The sequence below is a fragment of the Cervus elaphus genome, chromosome 18 (genome assembly GCF_910594005.1).
Source record: "Cervus elaphus chromosome 18, mCerEla1.1, whole genome shotgun sequence".
In the NCBI taxonomy this organism is placed as follows: Eukaryota; Metazoa; Chordata; class Mammalia; order Artiodactyla; family Cervidae; genus Cervus; species Cervus elaphus.
The window spans coordinates 71421566-71445262 of record NC_057832.1 but is presented as its reverse complement, the minus strand read 5'-3'; the positions used below and the strand labels follow the sequence as shown (position 1 = coordinate 71445262).

Here is a 23697-nt window from a genome sequence, read left to right as displayed (position 1 = left end):
ACATACTCTTTTAGCTTTGGGTTTCCTTCAAAATATGGTTCTATGTTTACCTGATCCTGTCATTGTCAGTAATAAACTGTTACTTAGAAGTAGCTTAAGCTCCTGGTAAGAAAGCCAGTTTTGTAAATGCAGGGTATTAATTTTTATAGTGTATGGGACCTGAACTGGTGTAGCCAGAGTTTATGAGCCACATGTGACACTGAGAGATTGATAAGTATTCAGAATAGTTGTTCAGGTCTTTTTAGTCACCTGGGATTTACCATAGTCTTCTTTTGTGAAGCTCTTTGCTAGATACTGTAAGTTATAAGATAAATAAATGCTAGTGTCTTAGCTAAGGAAACCAGTGTAAGAAACCAACATGAATTACATGCTGAATTGTGCCAGGTACTTTGCTGGTTATTGACAGACCTTTTGTAATCTCCTGTATCAGTTGAAGGCCTCCCAGCAGCTTTTATTGAGTGCTTGCTATGTGCCAGGCATTTTGCTGGAGTTTCGTTAACTATGGTATATTTTACAGAGGAGGAAACTCAATTTCCTTCAGAGCCTATTGTGATAAGTGGCAGTGGGCACATCTCACATCTGTATTGCTTCACAGTTGGGGGCAACATATCTTCAAATGAAAAGAACTTGAGAGTTAGTTATCATGACATAGGTGAAAAAAAAGGTCATATTTCCATGTTGAGGGATGATCAGAGCGGACACCACTGATACTTTTTGACTGACCTCCTTCTTTTGCCAAACGTGAGAAACTCTCTGGTGATGGAATGTTGGGTCTCTTCCTTATTTACCTGCACTTGGAGTTCTCTTTGCTGTTCGCTTGGGTCCTGTTATTGTTAGACTGAGTCTTCACTATCACAGTGATTCTTATTAAATAGAAAGCTACTTGGTACATAGTTGTATCCATAAACATAAAGATGAGATTTAAGGAGGTTTGAGCACCATCATGTTTATGAAATGTGAAGATAATTGATTCTCCAACATGCACACTGTGATTTAATAGTGAAGAGGTGAGTTCTATGTGATACTTTCTTTTATGTGGTGGTTTAGTCGCTAAGTCATGTCCGACTCTTGCGACCTCATAGACGGTAGCCTACTAGGCTCCTCTGTCCATGGGATTCTCCAGGCAAGAATACTGTAGTGGGTTGCCATTTCCTTCTCCAACTTTCTTTTATACCTATATTATTTGCAGTCCTAAGTTATCCCATTCATGTATGTACTAATTTACATTTAATCTTATACTGACTAGTACTAAAAAAAATGCCAGTGCCCTTCTTCATTCTGAAATTAGCATGGAATAAAAACAATAAAACAAAACACTCTAAGTTCACCTTTAAACTGCAAATTATAAAATTTCACTTGACTAAAGATAAGGGGAGAGAAATCATGTTTTATGGTTTTGATTTAGACTAAGAAATTTGTTTTACATTTACAAGATTAAAGCCATGTACACTTTCTAAAATGTGAAAGAAAAATCGAAAGCCTCTTTTATAAGTTTAACAGTGCTTTTTGCGCATACAATACTGAAGCTACTTAGCACACCTCAGTCGTGTCTGACTCTCTGCAGACCCATGGATTGTGGCCTGCCAGGCTCCTCTGTCCATAAGATTCTCCAGGTAAGAATATTGGAGTGGGTTGCCATGTCTTCCTCCAGGGGATCTTCTCATCCCAGGGATAGAAGCTGCATCTCTTCTGTCTCCTGCACTGTCAGATGAGTTCTTTACCACTAGTGCCACTTGTCCTGATGGCAGTTGCCGACTGATGGGTCTTCAGCATCAGCCAGAGTCTTAGGATCCCCACCCTTTCCTGTGTCACTGTCTCTGTTAAACCTTCCTGGTTTGGCCTGCTGATTTGATTATTTCTCCTTTTCTATTTCCACAGAATTTGTTTATACCTTGCCTTTCATTATTGCATGTATTAAGTTATGGTATATTGATTTGTTTTAGTATTTCTTGACTGTAGTATTTGTTCCTTGAAATTAGGACTCTATTTTGTTTATATTTTTAATCTCTAGTACATAGCCCAGTCCTGGCCATACAACAAGTAATTAATGTCTGGACTGAATGAATATGATAATTCTATTTTGATTTTAAAAATATGTATAAGGTTGAAATCACCAAGTACAGTGAACTCTATGCAAAAGTATTTATTTTAAAACAGTTCAGTTTAGAATTAAAATATGTTACTTGGTTATTACATTTTAACAAGAAGAAAAAAAAATTAGGGGGAAACTGCTTTCTACTATGGGATGTTATGTATTTGATTAAATAATTCCTTTGCTTTTAAATTACCCACTTTGTTGTTACAGAAAAATTTTAGAGCACTGTAATTTTGGAATAAATCTAGAGTACTTTAGGCAATTCATATAACTGAAGATAAAAGTTTTGTACTGTTCATATACTAAAGTAATTTTTAATTGCTTTTAACCTCTTAACATTTTTAAACAACCTTACAAACCTCACCAGAGTTGCTATACTACATTGAGGTATGTGGCAAGTTTGAATTTGGAAATGCGTTTGTGTTTAAATTTTAAAAAATGAAATTATTTTGAAAAGGGAATTATGTTTACTTTTGAGGAACTTGATGAAAATAAAATAACTATGTATCTATATCATCAATGTATTCAAATTTATATATGTGTATTTAAAAGAAGTATTCTTGGTTAAAGATTAAATATGCTATAGGATGTATGTAAGAGCTGGACTGTGAAGAAGGCTGAGTGCCGAAGAATTGATGCTTTTGAACTGTGGTGTTGGAGAAGACTCTTGAGAGTCCCTTGGACTGCAAGGAGATCCAACCAGTCCATCCGAAAGGAGATCAGTCCTGGGTGTTCATTGGAAGGACTGATGCTGAAGCTGAAACTCCAATACTTTGGCCACCTCATGCGAAGAGTTGACTCATTTGAAAAGACCCTGATGCTGGGAGGGATTGGGGGCAGGAGGAGAAGGGGATGAGAGGGGATGAGATGGCTGGATGGCATCACCGACTCCCTGGACATGAATTTGAGTAAAATGCGGGAGTTGGTGATGGACAGAGAGGCCTGGTGTGCTACAATTCATGGGGTTGCGAAGAGTCGGACATGACTGAGCGACTGAACTGACTGACTGACTGACTGACTGATATTATAGGGATTTTAACCCTAAGAGGAAAATATTGCAATATAAGTAGAAGGAAATTGGGCAGTCTTTGGAAATGAAAGGAAGCCAGTGTGTAATTAGTGATAGCAGACACTATGATGCATTTGAATATAATTTTAGCCTCTTAATATGTGTAGCATGAACTTTATTGAAAATTGAAACTTTTTCTTATTTTGTATTGTGTGTGCACGAGTGTGTGCATTTCCATGTAAGAAGTCAAAGATTTACGCAAATAACTGTTGATAGGAATGATAGAAATTACATGGAGTTTTGCCTTAAAATTTTTTTCTTTCTCTTATAACCAAGGCATCAAATTGATTTGTGGTTGAGTTTAAGAAAAAGTTTGGGGGATAACTTCTAGGCTACCATAATAGTAGAATTGGGTGACATCTTTATTATCCCATGAACTGGAGGATCAAGGTCATTGGCCTTGATTTCTATGTTGTTTTGTAGGTCCCCTAACAGGGTATTCTAATGACACTGAAAATGGAGGAATAAGATGCTTTGTTATCATCTCTACCATCATTGCCTTAATTGGGCTTTCTCTGTTTCTCCTGCTTTGCTGAAAGAGCCTCCGTACTACTGGTCTGTATGCCTCTTACTCCCTAGGCTCCGTGTTTCCTTCTTCCTTCCGTTCTTCATTTTGCTGCTTTAGAGTATTCTTTCAAAGCACCAATCTAATCATGTCTTTAACCTGCTTAAAATTTCTCATGGCTCCCATCGCTTACAAGAAGAATAACAAGGTTTATATAAGTCTTGAACTGCTAACTGTGAGCTGATCTTATTTCAGACTCCAACTTGAAATGAAACTCTCTCATGCTTCTGCGCATACAATAAAATACACTTTCCCTCAGTTTTTCATTTAGCCAACTCCTACTCTTTCAAAATTTATTTCAGGCTCATGTTTTTGGTGGGAGGACTTTGAAACCAATTACACTTACCTCCCATCTCATTCCCTAATCCTTGATATGCTTTTCATGTGAAATGATAAGAACGTTTGTGTTCTTCTGTCATGACATTTATTACACTGTCTTAAAAAATTTTATTTGTCTATTTCTTTCACTAGATTATGAACTCCTTGAGATAAGAACTTCTCTTTTCATCTGTGATGCCTGATGTAACTTCTGTTTATTTAGAATCCTAAAAAGGATGTTTAGTATTTATTTATTTCAGCCCATTTTGCAGATAGCTACTGGTCTAAAGGCTAGTGCCACACTGTAGTAAAACAAATAATAACAGTTGTCAGTTTGATTTTCTAACCACTTTTTGTTGGTAAATGTTTGCCTTTATCTGTTAACATAGATTTAAGGTAGACTGAAGCATATTTAAAATTAATTTTTTCCTCCTTTCTTGATGTTTCCTTAAATGGGTCTTCATGTATATAAATGTGATGAGTGTGGTATTTACTTTTTAATAGGAGTTTTGTGATCATTCGGATTTGTGATTAAAGAATTCTAATATGATACACTTATTATTTGCCATCTGAGCTACCACAGAAGTGGGAATTATTTATGATAGTGACTGTATTTATTGGGCATATTTTATGAGTGATTGTGCTAAATTCTTTGTATACAGTATCTCATTTAATTGTCAAAACAATCTTGTCAAGTCAGTGTGATTAAACTTCATCATACAGATGAGAAAACTAATGCTTATAAAATAAAATTCCTTGCCTTAGTTTACACAGCTATTAAGTGCTAAGCTATTAAGAGCTGAGGTTTGGATCTGGGTGGATCTGACTTGTAGACCAAGTTCTTAACTATTCTGTCTCTCTGTTGCATTTATGACTGTGATTGAAATAATTTGAAAGCCATAAGCTCATTTCAAGTTTTTAAAATCTTACAGTGCACATTTCAGTTAGGCTTAACTTGAGTGTACAGTGGCAAAACAATGTTATAGTGCCAAGCTTCACTGGCTTTTTATTCCATTAAAATATATTAGCAGGTTAGAATTAGATTCTCCTCTTCTGCTCCTCTTTCCTCTGGTCACCCCTTCTCCTCTGTAGCTTATTTATTGAATAAATTGAATTGTTTGTCCTATTAATTCCCATAGTCTAGATTTTGCTCCATTCCCATGGTATCTTACTGATGTGTTCCTCTGTCCTCCAAATTTGTAAGTTTATACTTAGATCTAGAAACTTTATTAAATTCAGGTTTGATTTTTTGGCAGGACAGCCTCACAGCTGATGTTGTGTACTTCTTCTGTAAGGAGGTACATGATGCCAGGTTGCTCTTCGTGTTATCAGTAGACATTGATGATCATTGTCTAGATCATTTTTTATTAGAGTTTCAAAATGGTTATATTCTGATTCTGTCATTGCTTTATTATGTATTAATTGGAATACATCCAAAAGAATAGATCTTTAGTAAGTTATAAACTGTTTGGTTACCCAGAGATACATTTCATATAGGAAAGGCAGGATGAATGCTTGGTTCTCTCTTTGTTTTCTAAATATGGAGCTGTTTCCCTAGAGTCCTCCGAAGATGACGAATTAGTTGTTGTTTTTGGTATTTGCATATTATTGTGAACTCATGGATTTATATGTTTGATGCATTTTAATTTATTGAAGTTATTTTTAATTCTAAAAATCATACCATACCGTTTTTGGTCAAGGGAACGTTTTCAAGTTGGTGCCCCTGAGCCCTTTTATCAGAGCTTCAGTAGTGCCTGTCAGCTTTCTTGCTTTCTGTTATCAGATATTTCAGCCACATCTTGTATATTTCCCCTTCCAGAACTTGAATAAGTCATTTTTTTAGAAGGAGCACATTTCTTTTTATTTTTTTGGTGGGAAATGGCATTTAAAGATCATAATTTGGGTAGAGTGTGCTCATTACTCCTGGTTGATTATTGCTTCTGGTTTGTTTTGGTGGTTAGAGCTGAACTGAGAATTTCAAAATGAACCTATAATATTCTTTAAAAATTATTTATATACTTATTTATATTTATATAGAAAAATTTATATTTACATAGGAAATATATATAAATGTATATATATTTTTTAAAGTATATTGTAGATTCATACTGAAATTTTCCGTTCATATTCGGAATTACAGGGTTTTCTTATCCTCATTCATCTTGTGTATGTGTTCTGGAACACTTGTGGGAACAGTGCTGTAGTCACTGGTTCTCAGACTTTTCTTCTTTCCCAAGATAACCAAAGCTTCAACACACTCCTCTTTGGCTTTGTGGCAGTGATTTTCATTCTCAAGGGAAAAAAGAGATGAGAACGTATAAGTTCTCATTGGTGAGTGAGTGTCAGTGCAGTTTGAAAAACCATCCTTACCTTCATTCCTTTGAGGATTGATACCCCAGAAGAGGATAGTTTGTCCTGGTAACTCTTCTCAATATTTTGTAATAACCTAAATGGAAAAAGAACTTAAAAAAGAATAGATAAATATATATGTATAACTGAATCACTTTACAGTATACCTGAAACTAAAACAGCATTGTTCATCAATTATACTCCAATATAAAATAAAAATTTAAAGAATTTAACCAATAATTAATAGTCCTACAAGCAGAAAGCAAAAAAAAAAAGGAAAATTCTTCCCCAGGAGGATTCTGGATATTAGCATGGGAGAGCATTGTTGTCTTGTTTTAAATTTTTAAAAATTGAAATATAGTTTATTTACAATGTTGTTTTAGTTTCAGGTGTACGGCAAAGTGAATCTTTTCTACACGTACTTATATTCACTCTTTTTAAGATTCTTTTCCCATATAGGTCATCACAGAGTATTGAGTAGAGTTCTCTGTGCTCTATAGTAGACCCTTATTAGCTACCTGTTTTATATATAGCAGTGTGTATGTGGCAGTTCATGGGGGATCACCTTTCTTGGGGGGCTGTGCTAGGTTGTCAGTGCTGCTGGGCTTTCTCTAGTTGCAGCGAGTGGGGGGCTACTGAAGTTGTGGTGCGCGCGAGCTCTAGGGCGTGTGGGCTTCAGTAGTTGTGGCACGTGGGCTTAGTTGCCCTGCCAGATGTGAAATCTTCCCAGACCAGGGATCAGACCCATGTCTCCTACATTGGCAGGCAGATTCTCAACCACTGGGCCACCAGGGAAGTCCACATAGGAAATCATTTTTAATGAATTTTAACTATTAGATGATATCAGCTTTAGGGTGTAAACAAATACATAGATTTGCTTTGTTAGACATTCTTGCACATTGTAGGTATATCTTGTAGGTCTTCTATTGATAAGTACTACAAGATTAGAGAAATCTCTCTTCTTATTTCCAATACTGTGCAGAACAAAGAAGAGGGTTAAGAGCCATAGAAAAGATATATTTATCAAGTGATTGAATACTCAAAAAGTTAAACAATTAAACATAGGCTTAATATATGATCCAGCAATTCCACTTCTGGGTGTATATCCCAAGGAAGTGAAAGCAGGAACTCAAGCAGATATTTGTACACTCATGTTCATAGTTTCAGCAGTTCAATCGTGAACTTCCAGATGTTCAGGCTGGTTTTAGAAAAGGCAGAGGAATCAGAGATCAAATTGCCATTGAAAAAGCAAGAGAGTACCAGAAAAGCATCTATTTCTGCTTTATTGACTACGCCAAAGCCTTTGACTGTGTGGATCACCACAAACTGTGGAAAATTCTTCAAGAGATGGGAATACCAGACCACCTGACCTGCCTCCTGAGAAATCTATATGCAGGTCAGAAAACAACAGTTAGAACTGGACATGGAACAACAGACTGGTTCCAAATCAGGAAAGGAGTATGTCAAGGCTGTACTTTGTCACCCTGCTTATTTAAGTTATATTCAGAGTACATCATGAGAAATGCTAGGCTGCATGAAGCTCAAGCTGGAATCAAGATTGCCTGGAGAAATATCAATAACCTCAGATATGCAGATGACACCACCCTTATGGCAGAAAGTGAAAAAGAACTAAAGAGCCTCTTGATGAAAATGAAAGAGGAGAGTGAAAAAGTTGGCTTAAAACTCAACATTCAGAAAACTAAGATCATGGCATCTGGTCCCAAAACTTCGTGTCAAATAGATGGGGAAACAGTGGAAACAGTGAGAGACTTTATTTTGGGGGACTCCAAAATCACTGCAGATGGTGACTGCAGCCATGAAGTTAAAAGACGCTTACTCCTTGGAAGGAAAGTTATGACCAACCTCGACAGCCTATTAAAAAGCAGAGACATTACTTTGCCAACAAAGGTCCGTCTAGTCAAGGCTATGGTTTTTCCAATGGTCATGTATGGATGTGAGAGTTGGACTGTAAAGAAAGCTGAGCACCAAAGAATTGATGCTTTTGAACTGTGGTGTTGGAGAAGACTCTTGAGAGTCTCTTGGACTGCAAGGAGATCCAGCCAGTCCATCCTAAAGGAAATCAGTCCTGAATATTCATTGGAAGGACTGACGTTAAAGCTGAAACTCCAGTACTTTGGCTATCTGATGCAAAGAACTGACTCACTGGAAAAGACCCTGATGCTGGGAAAGATTGAAGGAGGGAAGAGAAGGGGATGACAGAGGATGAGATGGTTGGATGGCATCACCGACTCAATGGACGTGATTTTGATTAAACTCCAGGAGTTGATAGACAGGGAAGCCTGGTGTGCTGCTGTCCATGGGTTGCAAAGAGTCGAACATGACTGAGCGACTGAACTGAACTGTCCACAGTAGCATTATTTACAGTAGGCTCCAGAAGGTGGAAGCAATCCAAGTGGCCAATGACAGTTGAATGGATAAACAAAATATGTTGTATATATATATATATATAAAACAGAGTATTATTCAGTCACAAAAAAGAGTGAAGTACTGATGCATGCTACATGGCTGAATTTGGAGACATTATGCTGAGTGAAATAAACTAATCAAAAAGGACAAATATTCTGTGATTCCTCTTATATTAGGTTCCTAGAGTAGTGAGATTAGTACAAACAGAAAACAGAATGGTGATTGCCAGAAGCTGGGAGAGCATGGACTCCAGCATGCCAAGCTTTCCTGTGCTTCACTATCTCCTGGAATTTTCTCAGATTCATGTCCATTGAGTCAGTGATGCTATTTAACCATCTCTTTCTCTGCCACCCTCTTCTCTTTTCGCCTTCAATCTTTCCCAGCATTAGTCCTTCCAATGAATATTCAGGGTAGATTTTCTTTAGGACTGCCTGGTTTGATCTTCTTGCTGTCAAGAGAACTCTCAAGAGTCTTCTCCAGCACTACAGTGCAAAAGCATCAATTCTTCAGTGCTAAGTCTTCATTATGGTGCAACTCTCACAGCTCTACATGACTACTAGAAAAACCATTTTTTGACTACACAGAATTTTGTCGATGAAGTGATATCTCTGCTTTTTAACATGCTTTCTAGGCTTGTCACGGCTTTCCTTCCAAGGAGCAAGTGTTTTTCTTAATTTCATGGCTGCAGTCACCATCTGTGTGATTTTGGAGCCCAAGAAAATAAAGTCTGTCACTGTCACTGCTTCCACTTTCCCCCTTCTATTTGCCATGAAGTAATGGGACCAGCTGCCGTGAACTTTGTTTTCTGAATGTTGAGTTTTAAACCAGCTTTCTTACTCTCCTCTTCTGCCCTCATCAGGAGGCTCTTTAGTTTCTCTTCACTTTTTGCCGTTAGAGTGTTATCATCTGCATACCTGAGGTTGTTAATATTTCTCTTTGCAAATTGATTCCAGCCTGTAATTCATCCAACCTGATATTTTGCCTGTTGTATTCTGCATATAAATTAAATAAGCAGAGTGACAATATACAGCCTTGTCTTAACTCCTTTCCTGATTTTGAACCAGTCAAATGTTCCATGTCTGGTTCTAACTTTTGCTTCTTGTCCTGCCTACAGGTTTTTCAGGAGGCAGATAAGGTGGCCTGGTATTCCTATTTCTTTAAGAATTTTCCACGGTTTGTTGTGATCCACGGGTCAAAGGCTTTAGTGTAGTCAGTGAAGCAGAAGTAGATGTTCTTCTGGAATTCCCTTACTTACTCTATGATCCAGTGAATGTTGGCAACTTGATCTCTGGTTCCTCTGCCTTTTCTAAACCCAGCTTGTACATCTGGAATTTCTCAGTTCATGTACTGCTGAACTGGAAGGGAAAGGGTAGTTAATGTTTAATGCATACAGAGTTTCATTGGGAAAGTTGAAAAAGTTCTACAGATAGATTGTGGTGATGACTATATAACAATGCGGATAACACAAAACTGTGCTTTCAGAAATAGTTAAAATGGTAAATTTTACATTTATGTATGCATGTGTGCCCAGTTGTGTCCAACTCTTTGTGACCCCATGCATTGCAGCCTGCCAGGCTCCTTGATACATGGGATTTTCCAGGCAAGAATACTGGAGAGGGTTGCCATGTCCTACTCCAGGGGGTCTTCCTGACCCAGGGATCAAACCTGCGTGTCTTGTGTCTCCTGCATTGGCCGGTGGATTCCTTACCACTGTGTAACCTCGGAAGCCCTCATTTATGTCTGTTTTACCACAATTAAAAAATACTCACCACATTAAAAAAAGTGAGATGAAATAAGTTTCAAGAGTAATACAGTATGTAGTTTGTTTAGGGTCCTTAAAGCCTTCAATCTTAATCTAGTTGAAGCAATTAAAAGTAAAATATTAGTTTGAAATAAAAATGTTATTAGCTGGATTTGATTATATCTAAATTAAAAACTTTTCAGTTTGTTTATTCTAGATGAAATACAAAAGGAAGAGGGACAACTTTGGTGTATTTTTATGTCGTGTTTTCAGTTTATATTTGGTTTTGGGTCAGGGTTATGTTGAGGGCAGTGAGAACAGAGAATTAAAATTGTGAATGAAAGGTAAGTTAGGCTTTATTTTTTTAACTGTTTTAAAGATGTAAGTAGTTTAGATGCTTGGAAAATTGGAATTAGTGTGTCCTTCAAAATAAACAGGAATAAACTTTTTTGAATTAAAATTATTTGCCTTTAGGATTTTGACTTGTAATTTAAACATAAAAAAATCTGTTTTCTCCACGTCAGAGTTTCTTACCCTTGACACTGTTGACAGTTTGGTCTGGATAATCCTTCATTGTAGAGGCTGCCCTGTGCTGTTGCAGGACGTTCAGCAGTAATCCCCTTAGATGCCAGTAGCACTGTCCCCTTCCCCAGCGTGACAACCAGTTGCAAGACAAAATAACCCCTGCTGCTCTGATTATAGTATTAATATTAACAAAGATTAAGGACTGTATTTTAGGTGTGACTTATCCAACTTTTTTTTCTCCTATTATAACTATTAGGTCTGAATCAGAATTTAATATATAGTCCTTTAATATATGTTCCATAAATTCATAAATTAGCCTACGTTATTTTTGGAGGGAATTACCAATGCCAAGCTTTCTGATTTATATTTCATACTCAAATATTTTAATTATTGCTTTAAAATTACTCCTGTTTTAAATTATAAAGGTCGTATATAATTCCACAAAACTTGGAAAAATACAGAAAATTATTATGAAAAAAATTTAAATTGTCTTTAATCTTAAAATTTATATATAAACAGAAATACATGAGTTTCTAAATCAAGTATTGATGAAAATGTAATGTGATTTTGGTGAACATTTGGAGAGACTAGATTATAATAGAATTCTCTCTTTTTGGGTTAAAAATGTCAAACAATGACTGCAAACAGTTCTTGATATTTTTAAAGAAATAAGGGTGCTAGAGCTCACCAATATTTTCACTTAGCTTAATTTTGGCTGTTGTACAGATAACTGTGGTAGCATGTATGAGGCTGTCTGTGAGATTACAAAAGGTTTATTTATGAACAAATTATCCATTTGAGAGATTAACAGTAATTTTCTCATATGTGTGTAAAGTACCTTCTTATAGAACACTATAAACCTTTCAACTGTTCAGATATAATATATCACTTAGGTGTATATGTTTATAAATGTGTGTATATATCTCTATATATTTGTATCTGTTTCTAATTTTATAAACAATAAAATTTCAGTTTGAACAGAAGCCATAGTCTTCGCTATATAATTGAAAAAACATGTGTTTCCATATAGGCACGCCTACAGAAAATAGTAACTCAAACAATTCATCTGTTTAGAAAATGCTTTCAGAACTTTACATGTTAAATTCATAATTCTATTACAGTTATTGAATTTTGTAATGAGAAGCATTTGTTCATTGACTTAAACTTTTAACAGAATTTAACAATTAGAAATTTTCCAGAATGATGCATACCGTGTGTATTGGAGAAATAGAGGAGATGGAGAAATGAGACATTGTCTGGAAAACTGAAATAATCTTATAGGTGAACTCTGAGTCTTGGCATTGATCGTTTAGCTGGCTATTTTGATGCTGAAATGTTAATTTACTTTTGTTTGCATTATTTTCTTTAAAATAATGCCATGGCAATTTTGGACTTGCCTGGTGGCTCAGATGGTTAAGAATCTGCCTGCAAGGCAGGAGACCTGGGTTCGAAAGATGCCCTGGAGGAGGGCATGGCAACCAACTCCAGTATTCTTGCCTGGAGAATCCCTATGGACAGGAGGAGCCTGGTGGGGTCACAAAGAGTCAGACACGACTGAGCAACTTTTACACATAGCTATTATGACTAATTTCAAGTAGTTAGTAAAGTGTTACCAAGTTGCAAATACATTTTTACAAATTACAAATAATCTGTTCAGAATCTTAATTTATTTTATCTAGGAGAGGGGAAGTTTTCATTCTTAACTTTTTGCTTTCTCGTTTTGGAGTCATTAGAGATTTGTTGGCTAGTGGTTTATTTTACATGATATTGAACTTCCTATAGCTGATTCATGTTGTTGTGCAGCAGAAACTAATACAACATTGTAAGGCAATTATCTCCCAACTAAAAAATAAATAAAAAAAAAAATCACCTGGAGATTTGAATACTGATTGCATGGCCTATTCCAGACCTGCTAAGTCAAATTGGGCAGAAAGAGGCAGGAAAATTGAAACTGACAAAGTTTATATCTGAGGTTTACTACTTATTATGTGAGTAACTTTAAACAAGTTACTTAACCTCTCTGTGCCTTCTTCTATGAAGGGTTGGTAATAGTATCTCATATAAGGTTGCTATAAACTTAACAACTTAACAAACATTACCTGTGATGACGATGATGTAATTATCCAGGGCGAATCTGTTGACCTGAGTTTGGCAACTGCTGATATAATGAACTACTTCTTCCTCTGTTAAAGTTTCAGACGTTATGATCCTAAACTTCTTGTGTTAGCATATGACATATTGGTGTGTGTGTGTGTGCTCAGTCATGTCCGACTCTTTGTGACCCCATAGGCCTCAAGAATACTGGAGTGGGTTGCTCTTTCTTTCTCCAGGGGATCTTTCTGATCCAGGGATCAAACCTGTGTCTCTTGTGTCTCCTGCATTAGCAGACAGATTTGTAAGTCTTATTTGTTCTGAAATTGTATACTTCAAGGAGGAGGAGCTAAGTAAACAGATTTTTCAATTAAATTTATTTAATCCAAAGAAAGGAACAACATTGTGTTTCATACATTAATTTATGTTTTTTTTTTTAACCAAATCTTTTTTTTTTTTAATGAAAGCTACTGTATTGTATAACTGGCATCCCAAAATATGAAGCCAGTAGAAGACTATTAAAATATCTTAAATGGAGAGTGTGTTTGATTTAAGAGGGAAAAAACAAGACAACTGCAGATGTTGTTTCTTTTCCCTGTGTTAAAGAAATCTTCTAATAAGGGCTATTAACTTTGAAATGTCTATTGTCTTTCCAAAGGCTAAGAAAAACATTTTTTTGACTGGTACTGTGCCAGTTTCCTTTGCCTGTTTCCATTTAGTTCTTGAGACAACCTGCAAAATATCAGCAAATATTATTTCCTTTCTAATGGAAGTATTTCTTTCTAAGTAAGGAAATTGACAGAGTCAGAATTCTGTAGTTATGTATATTTGTATATACATATATATGTGTATATAGGTAAATGTGTGTGTGTGTGTGTATACTTATATACGTGTGTGCTAAGCCACTTGCAGTCGTGTCCCATGGACTGCAGCCTGCCCTGCTCCTCTGTCCATGGGCTTCTGTAGGCAAGAATACTGCAGTGGTTTGCCCTGTCCTTCTCCAGGGGATCTTCCTGACCCAGGGATCGATCCTGCGTCTCTTACATCTCCTGTGTTGGCAGGTGGGTTCTTTACCACTAGCGCCACCTGGGAAGCCCATACTTATATATAGATATGTATATATGTACATATATAAAAAGATTTGAAAATTCCAAGGTTTAAATATCATAATGGTGATCTCAAGGGAATAGAGAAAAATCGTTTTTGGGAAACACTGATGTTTTTCTTTTCTTTTTTTTTAAACATGGAATGCTTCATGAATTTGTGTGTCATGTTTTTCAACATTCATTGTACCAGATGAATTTTTTTTTGAATGGACAATAATAGAAGTCATAGTTTCATTATGTAATCTCAATTTTTTCCTCCTTGACTTTGTCAATGTTGATATATTTTGGTCTTGAATTTGACATGTAACAAGTTTATTTTAATATCTTGTTAGAGGAGTACCATCAAGTATGGTGTTTTATCTGTTGTCTCAGAACATGGATCCAAAGAAGAATATGTTTTACTTTTTTGGGAAAGAGAATTTTGCATTTGGCAGCATTGGATAGTTCAAGTGGCCCCACTTAAACTGTTCTGCATGAGAATATATTTTTTTCTATCCTCCTTTCGTATTTCTTTAAGACAGGATTCAGATTTGAGGTCTTTTGAAAATCCACTTGAGGTAGGTCATGAAAGGACTTGACTTTTTATTCAGCAGGAGGTGGCAGTCTTAGCACATTGACTTCTAATTAAAGCCAGAACCCAGTGTTTCACTAGGGGATTTATTATTACTTTTAAGCAATGAGTATTTTGAACTTGGAAGTGGAGTTTTCTCTTATAAACCTTGGCGTGCATTTGGGCCTGAGGATTTAAAAAAGCTGTTGATTGCCACTGTGCATTAAAAAGGTTGAAAGTCATCATTTTAACAGTTAGTTTTGTGGCATTCTCTTTCATTATAATGTGTATTTTATGGATTTTATAAAGGTACATTAAAATGCAGCAGCTTCTGTTGGAATGATATTAAATCAAGTTCTTGGCTTCAATGGCAACTGTTTTGTCCTTTACAAAATTGATTGGACTTTTAAAGTTATACACATAACTGAAGATGGAAATATTTGTGCATTGGCATATATATACAAAGTAACTCAGACTGTGTGTGCATATACAGGAAGTGAAATAGAAAAGTGGAGGTGGTTACCTGGGTACTTCAGATTCCTAACCAACTTTATTGGAAATACTTGGCTATTTTCTCATTTTATATAAACAGTTTCTTTTACTTTTCACTGTACTTTGTGTGACTAGAAACTGTATGAACAATTATTTGTTCTTGAACTTTGGATATATAGCTCTTTTTTGTGAGTAATAAAATGGCTTTAAGGAATATTTTTCTATATTACTCTTGCTATTTAATTGATTATACATTAAAAAATTAAATGAAGAAAATACAATTATACAGTGGGTTATTATGAAATTTGATGACTAATTGTAACTATTGACCATTGTATATTCTTTTATATACACATGTGTACTTTAACCACCTGGAGGAGAGCACGGCAACCCACTCCAGTATTCTTGCCTGGGGAATCTCGTGGACAGAGGAGCCCAGCAGGCTGCAAACCATAGGGTCAACACAGAGTCAGACACAACCGAAGTAATTTAGCACATATGCACACACCTACTTTAAACAAAATGGGTAACACAGTTCATTCCTAACCACTTTGCCCTATAAATTGTGACTACATGTCAGTGAATAAAACGTCATATTCAATGAATGTAAATCTACTTCATCATTTTTAATGGCATAGAATTTGTGTTCTATGCATACATATAAGTTGACTGTTGAACAACATGAGTTTGAACTATGTGGGTCCACTTATACTTAGTTTTTTTTTTCCAGTGAATACATACTGTAGTACCACATGATTCTTGATTGGTTAAATCTACTCATGTAGAACCATGGATATTGAAGATTGATTTTAAAGTTATACTCAGAGTTTAGACTATGTGGAGGGTCAGTGCCCCAACCCCTGTTATGTCCAAGGGTCAACTGTACATTGTAATTAATTTCTGTTATTATATACACTCATTAATGCTTTTAATACTTTTTTTTTATAAATTATTGAATGTATTGGTGATTCTTTATATGTTTGTTAAAAACATAAAACAAACACATCTTTATTTTTTAAAAAAGAATAAAAATGGAAAGCCTCTCTCTTAAAAATTTCTTTGCTGCCTATGGAATTTCATTCTTCTCTAGGTAAATAGCTTGATGAACAACCTTGCACTTGCATACATTATTCAATGCTTTTATAAACATCTTCTGTTTTATTTTATGTCAACGGATTACTATCAGTTCAGTTCAGTTCAGTTGCTTAGTCGTGTCCGACTCTTTGCGACCCCATGAACTGCAGTATGCCAGGCCTCCCTGTCCATCACCAACTCCTGGAGTTCACCCAAACCCATGTCCATTGTGTTGGTGATGCCATCCAACCATCTCATCCTCTGATGTCCCCTTCTCCTCCTGCCTGCAATCTTTCCCAACATCAGGGTCTTTTCAAATGAGTCAGCTCTCCGCATCAGGTGGCCAAAGTATTGGAGTTTCAGCTCAACATCAGTCCTTCCAATGAACACCCAGGACTGATTTCTTTAGGATGGATCTCCTTGCAGTCCAAGGGACTCTGAAGAGTCTTATCCAACACCACAGTTCAAAAGCATCAATTCTGCTCTCAGCTTTCTTTATCGCCCAGCTCTCACATCCATACATGACTACTGGAAAAGCCATAGCCTTGACTAGAAGACCTTTGTTGGCAAAGTAATGTCTCTTGCTTTTTAATATGCTGTCTAGGTTAGTCATAACTTTCCTTCCAAGGAGCAAGCGTCTTTTAATTTATGGCTACAATCACCATCTGCAGTGATTTTGGAGCCCAGAAAAATAAAGTCAGCCACTGTTTCCACTGTTTCCCCATCTATTTGCTACTATATATTCATCTATAACTTGCTTCTTACATTTACATGGATATCTTTTCATGTCCAAACATATAGACTTACCTTGTTCTTGTATAGGCTTCCTAGAATTCTGTCTATGGATATTTCATGATTTATTTAGCTGTGGAGATTGCTTCCAAAATATACTATCAACTATCATGGACAATCTCTTTTGCACTGGCTCACTCTGCTTTGATATACAGACTCAGAGTAAAGCTCACAGGTGGCTATTCCATTGGACTGACTATGGCAAGTATTTTATTATTTATATTTTATTACACTTAGGAGTACAGTTGTATTTGTTGATCTTATAATGGAGGATAGAGGCAGTTGGCTAAAAATTCTAGAAAATTTGCAGAGTTTGCTCATTTTATAGTTGGTAGAAACAGAGCTTCTCTAGAAGTTGTATTAATTACTTTATGAGGACACGAATACATGTTCCCTCTGTTGTGTCCTCACTTTCCCCGCCCCTCCCTGTTGTTTTTAAGGGTAGAGAAATATTTCATGTACAGAGGGCATTCTTTTCTTTCATGAAATCAGTATAGCCTAGTTAGGAATAGGTGCTTTTTGTCTGCTTCTAGAAAGAAGACCATAAGTCAGCAATTTTAAAATTTAGGTCATTATTTTACCAGAAGTTTTCTAACACATTTGCTTTCTTGCCAAGGTTCAATTTATATATTTGGTAATGTGATTTTTTAAAATCACATTGCTTGAAGTTTTATCTTTAAACCCCATGGCAGAGCCAATCATTGGTGGGGCCTGAGCTTCAGGAATGGTGAGAAGTTTGATGGATAACTGCCCCTTCCGTTAAAAAGAATTTTTTTTGTTTTAAGTAACATGTTCATTTTGGAAACTAGGGATGAGGTTTTATGAGATGAGAAATAAAATAATCTCTAGTTGACACTAAGAACTAGCTAATCATTATGACTACTGGTGTATTTTTGTTGTCTTTTTATTTTGCATTTTAGTGCTGTAAAGTCAGATTCATATTGTATTTACTCTTTTAAGGTCTTTTTTCTCACTTAATGATATCACAAACATTTACCAAATCAACAAACATTCTACTGCAATATAATTCTACATGATTATAGAGAATTCTCTGCTTTACCACTGTTAGTGGAATTATTGCTAATGTTTTGCTTTGAAGACTACTATGGACATTGTAAAACTTGTATGGAACCACAGAAGACTCCAAGTAGTCAAAGCAATCTTGAGAAAAAATGAACAAAGCTGGAGGAATTATATTTCCTGATTTTAAATTATATTAGAAACATATAGCAATCAAAACAATATGGTATTCCATAGATCAATAGAACAGAACAGAGAGCTGAGACATTAATTCATGAATTGATTTATGACAAAAGAATCAAGTATATGAGGGGGGGGAAGGATAATCTCTTCAGTAGTAGTACTGGAAAAACTGGATTGACACATACAAAAGAATGAAGCTGAACCCCTTACACTATACATACAAATCAACTCCAAATGGATGAAAGACTTAAACATAAGACCTGAAACCATAAAACACCTAGAAGAAAATGTGGAGAGTAAGCTTCTTGACATTGATCATAGCAATGATTTTTTTTTTTTTTTGATTTGACACCAAAAGCAAAGGCAACAAAGGGAACATAAACACATGGCATATAGCAGTGTATAAATTTAAGGTTTACAGCATCAATATTCTCACTGACTTACTTATATTGTGAAATGATTACCGTAGCAAGGTTAGTTAACACCCCATCATATGATACAAAAAAAGAAGGAAAAATTTTTTTTTTCCTTGTGATAAGAATTCTTAGAATCTGCTCTCTGGACAAACTTTCAACTATTATGTCAATAAAACTGAAGAGTTTTATTTAACAAAAAGTTAAAAAGAAATAGAAATGCTAGAAATTTTATAGTCACAGAAAAGCTGTGCTGTGCTTGGTTGCTCAGTCGTGTCCGACTCTTTGTGACCCCATGGACTGTAGCCTGCCAGGCACCTCTGTCTGTGGGATTCTCCAGGCAAGAATACTGGAATGGATTGCCATGTCCTCCTCCAGAGGATTTTCCCAACCCAGGGATCAAACCCAGGTCTCCTGCATTGCAGGCAGACTCTTTACCATTTGAGCCACCAGGAAAGCCCAGGAATCCTTGAGTGGGTAGTCTGTCCCTTCTTCAGGGGCTCTTCCTGACCCAGGAATTGAACCAGGGTCTCCTGCATTGTAGGCGGATCAGCTGAGGTACCTGATGATCAAAATTGAGTAGCAGGGAGTCGCTAGCATACATTTTTCTAAGAAAGTGATGACCATTCAGATTTGTTATTTCTGTTATATTTTTGGATAAATTCTTTGGAAAGAAAAGTGAGTGGGGACAAAGGGGGACCTTTTCTTTGACTGTAGCATTATAATTATAACAAAAATGTATTCATGTGATTATTTCCAAATTTTAAAATAAATAACCCCTGCTGGAAAAAGCCTCAATTCCCCCCAAAGTGGGATTACATAAAACTAAACAGCTTCTGTACAGCAAGGGAAACCATTAACCAAATGAAAAGGCAAACTGTGAAATGGGAGGAAGTATTTGTGAATCTTATATCTGATAAAGAATTAATATCCCAAATATGTAAAGACTCATGCAACTTAATAGAAAAAAGCAAACAATCTAATTTAAAAATGATTGCCATTTTTAAATGATTGCCATCCCCTGGAGTTGCCATTTCCTACTTCAGGGGATGGAGGGAAATCCTGCCATTTGTGACACCATGGATGGATGTTGAGGGCATTATGCTAAGTGAAATAAGCCAAAGACAAAATGCTACATTCACTTATGTGGAATCTAAAAAAAAAAAGGTTAAACTCATGGAAACAGTAGAAATTTTGATAGTCACAGAGGTTCAAATACTGGTAATTATGACCATTGTATTTTTAAAATTATCTTATTTTACTTTATTGAGGGGTGTGTGTGTGTGTGTGTGTGTGTGAGTCACTAAGTCATGTCCGACTCTGCGATCCCATGGACTGTAGCCCGCCAGGCTCCTCTGTCCATGGAATTCTCCAGACAAGGATACTGGAATGGATTGCCATTCCCTTCTCCAGGGAATCTTTCCAACCCAGGGATCAAACCCGGATCTCCTGTATTGCAAACAGATTTTTTACCATCTGAGCTACCAGGGAAGCCCTTAGTAAGGTATAATTGACATATAAAATTGTAAGATATTTAAAGTGTACATCATGGTGATTTGATATAAGTACACATAGTTTAAGGATTCCCTTCATTTAAAACACGTCCATCAACTCACTTTTTTTTTTTGGTGAGAATATCTAAATTCTACTCTCTTAACAAGTTTTGATTATACAGTATTGTGCTATACAGTGCTATCATGGGCATGTTTTACATTAGATCCTCAGGCCTTATTCATTTCATAGTTGAAAATTTGTACCCTTTTACCAACCTCTCCCTGTGTCCTCTACCCCCAGTCCCTGGCAGCTACTTTTCTACTAAAACCCTAAGACTATGGGTTTAATAGTAATGGTTGACCAGGGCTCCCTGAGTTCTACAGGCCTCTGTTATGGGGGTGATGGCCAGTCTTGGTACTGAGAGATTCCCTGGGCCCAGCAAAGGGACCACATTTCCCAAGCACTGAAGACAAGGACTAACACCCCAAATTATGGACTCATTTTTTTTTTCACTCTACCTTCATTGGCCCAGAAGCTGCCAAGAACAAAGGTGGTATCTCCTGATACCTGGCAAACAAATTCAGTATTGCCTCATGAATTGATTGTTTCTCTGAGGGAATTTGTATTTGGGAAGAAGCTTCTAGAATAAGTTGAGGGGCAGCTGCCCTTCTATGAGATTGGAGAGATTTCACAAAAGAATCTGGATGTCAAGCAGGAGGCAGTGGTTCACAGGAAGTGGTGGCTGAGATTGCTAGGAAGCTGGAGAAACAGGAGAAGAAACTCTTGAAGAAGGAAAAGAAACACCTGGCTGCAATTTCCCTGATATCTTCAGAAAACAGCAGTAGTTTTTCAAAGGGATGTGAGGAAACAAGTGGAAGACCCATGGAGAAGAAGAGGCAAAAGCCCCAGGAAGCTCCTCAGGAGAATGGAGGAGAAGACCTATCTTCTCCTTCTCCAAACCGTAGAAAAAGAAGTCTTTTTCCCAAGGAGGAACTGGTGATCTTGAAGAGATCTTGAAGAAGTGATTTTTAAGAGAGAGCTGGCAGTGGAAGTCTTCTCATGATTAGAAAACCTTTGTTCAAAGATGAGCCAACTGGTTAGTGACTCTTAAGAGTCAGGGAACAGGAGTGTCCCCAAGAAACGGAGGCAATTCTCTTCCAAGGAGAAGCCACTCAGCAGTGGACCCGAAGAGACAGCTGCCAGCAAGAGCAGTGGCTCCAAGAAAAAGAAAGCTCCGAAAGCCAGCCCAGGAAAATCAGAACGGACATTTCCCCAGTGGGACATGAATTGCAGAGGTATTTCCCAATCCATCCCCTAGAGCCCAATAAAAATAAAAACACATAAAAAAAACCTAAGGCTAGACACTTGAGACCAAAAGCTTTTGACACACATTGTAAATTATTTTTTGTTGAGAGAGATGGCCCAAATGTACAGCTTTTCTCCGCTATGTGTAATATCTGTGCCAATGTCAGGAATTGTCATTTTTTTAGCAGTTCAAAATCTTCATTTAATGGGCAAAACTGATGTGTGATATTTTCTTAATTTAAAAATAGTAGCAAAAAAAAAAAAAATTCATTGGGCCATTGCTAGGTGCTCCCTCCTAAGACTATGCTAAGGATTTAACCTTAACTTTCTCATTTAATTCTCAAAGCAACCCTATAAATTAGGTCATTATTTTCATTTCAGGCACAAGAAAATTTAGGCTTGATAAGATTAAGCAGTTTGCCCAAGGTTGTGTCTTGTGAATGATGGATTTTTAACTTTATTAATTTACTTAATGGTACAAATACTTCAGTTTTTTTCTTATGTAAATGTTTTGATATTTTTTGTTATGGCTTCTGACCTTTGTATCTTTCTAATGAAGATCTTTCTTACATTGTGATTCTAAAACATTTTCACATGTTTTCTTAACTTTCTGGAATTTGTTTTTAGATATTATATGTAGTAGGGCTCTAATTTAATTTTTTTCCCCAAATGTATATCCTGTTGTCCAAGTGCCATTTATGAATATTCTTTGAAATGCTGACTTTCTTATATGCACATTACCCGTTTAGTCATTTATTTGCTCTTAGACTCTACTCCTTTCCCTTGATTTATGTCCATAAATAGTGTGTCTATAAAGAATGCCAATGATTTATTTGTCCATAAATAGTGTATCTATAAAAAATACAAATACTGTCTTAAAAATTAATGTATAATGTGCTTTGATATGTGGGAGGCGTAATCATTCTTTATTGGTCTTGTTTTTAAATATTTATAAGTTGGTTTTTTTTTTTTTTTCTCTTTCCTTTCAGGCTTGAAAAATAGTTTATTGAGTTCCATGAAAAAAATCATGCTGGAATTTTGTCTGGCATTGCATCACATCTATAGATTATTTTAATGCATAACTGACATGTTTGTATATTGATTCTTTCCATCCAGGAATATAATATGTCTTATTATTCAGTTACTTGTCCTTTTATGTTTTTTAGTAAAAATTTTAGTTTTATTTATGTTGATTGTTTACTTGTTGGTTGTATCTCCTCTGCCTCTTTTATTCCCTCCCTCCATCCTTCTTTCACTTCCTTCTTTCCTTTCACTTATGAGCCAAGCACTGTGGCAACAATATGGTGATAAGTATAGAGGTCTGTGTGGGCTTCACTGCTAGCTCAGTGGTAAAGGGAGAAGGCGATGGCACCCCACTCCAGTGCTCTCGCCTGGAAAATCCCATGGGTGGAGGAGCCTGGTGGGCTGCAGTCCATGGGGTCACACAGAGTTGGACATGACTGAAGCGACTTAGCAGCAGCAGCAGCAGCAGCAGTGTTGTAAAGAATCCACCTACCAATGCAGGAGGTGCAGGTGTGATTGCTGGTCTGAGAAGATCCCCTGGAGAAGGAAATGGCAACCCACCCCAGTATTCATGCCTGGAAAACCCCATGGACAGAGGAGCCTAGTGGGCTACAGCCCATGGGGGTCACGAAGAGTTGAACACAACTTCGAGACTGAACAACAGCAACAATTGTGGTCTGTGACCTCATTAAGTTTGGAGAGGGAGACATATATTAAGTCGATAATCATAGAAGTAGGTATAAAAGCACAAGTGCTATGAAGGAAAAGATGCCATGATGATGAGGATATATTTTAGGTGTATATTGTTTAGTTCAGCCTTACATAATTTGACCTTCCTAAGGAAATTAAGATCTGTGAAAGTTGAGTTAGAGTCCGTGTGTTAGGAATTTAATTGCCTTGCTTGCTGTTGTGAATGGAATATTTGTAATAACATTATTATTATTATTATTTTTTGAGCTTCCCTGGTGGCTCAGACGGTAAAGCGTCTGCCTGTAACCCACTCCAGTACTCTTGCCCGGAAAATCCCATAGATGGAGGAGCGTGGTAGGCTACAGTCCATGGGGT

The 23697-nt window shown here is 36.5% G+C and overlaps 1 protein-coding gene and 1 non-coding gene across 6 annotated transcripts in view; both read left to right on the top strand.

The window, feature by feature from the left end:
- BBS9 (Bardet-Biedl syndrome 9) overlaps positions 1-23697 on the top strand; it is a 446238-nt gene that overhangs the window by 76668 nt on the left and 345873 nt on the right. The window lies entirely within an intron of this gene.
- Positions 20645-20731, top strand: LOC122674993. The gene has a single exon (XR_006335150.1). It is a non-coding gene; the product is annotated as a small nucleolar RNA SNORD86 (small nucleolar RNA).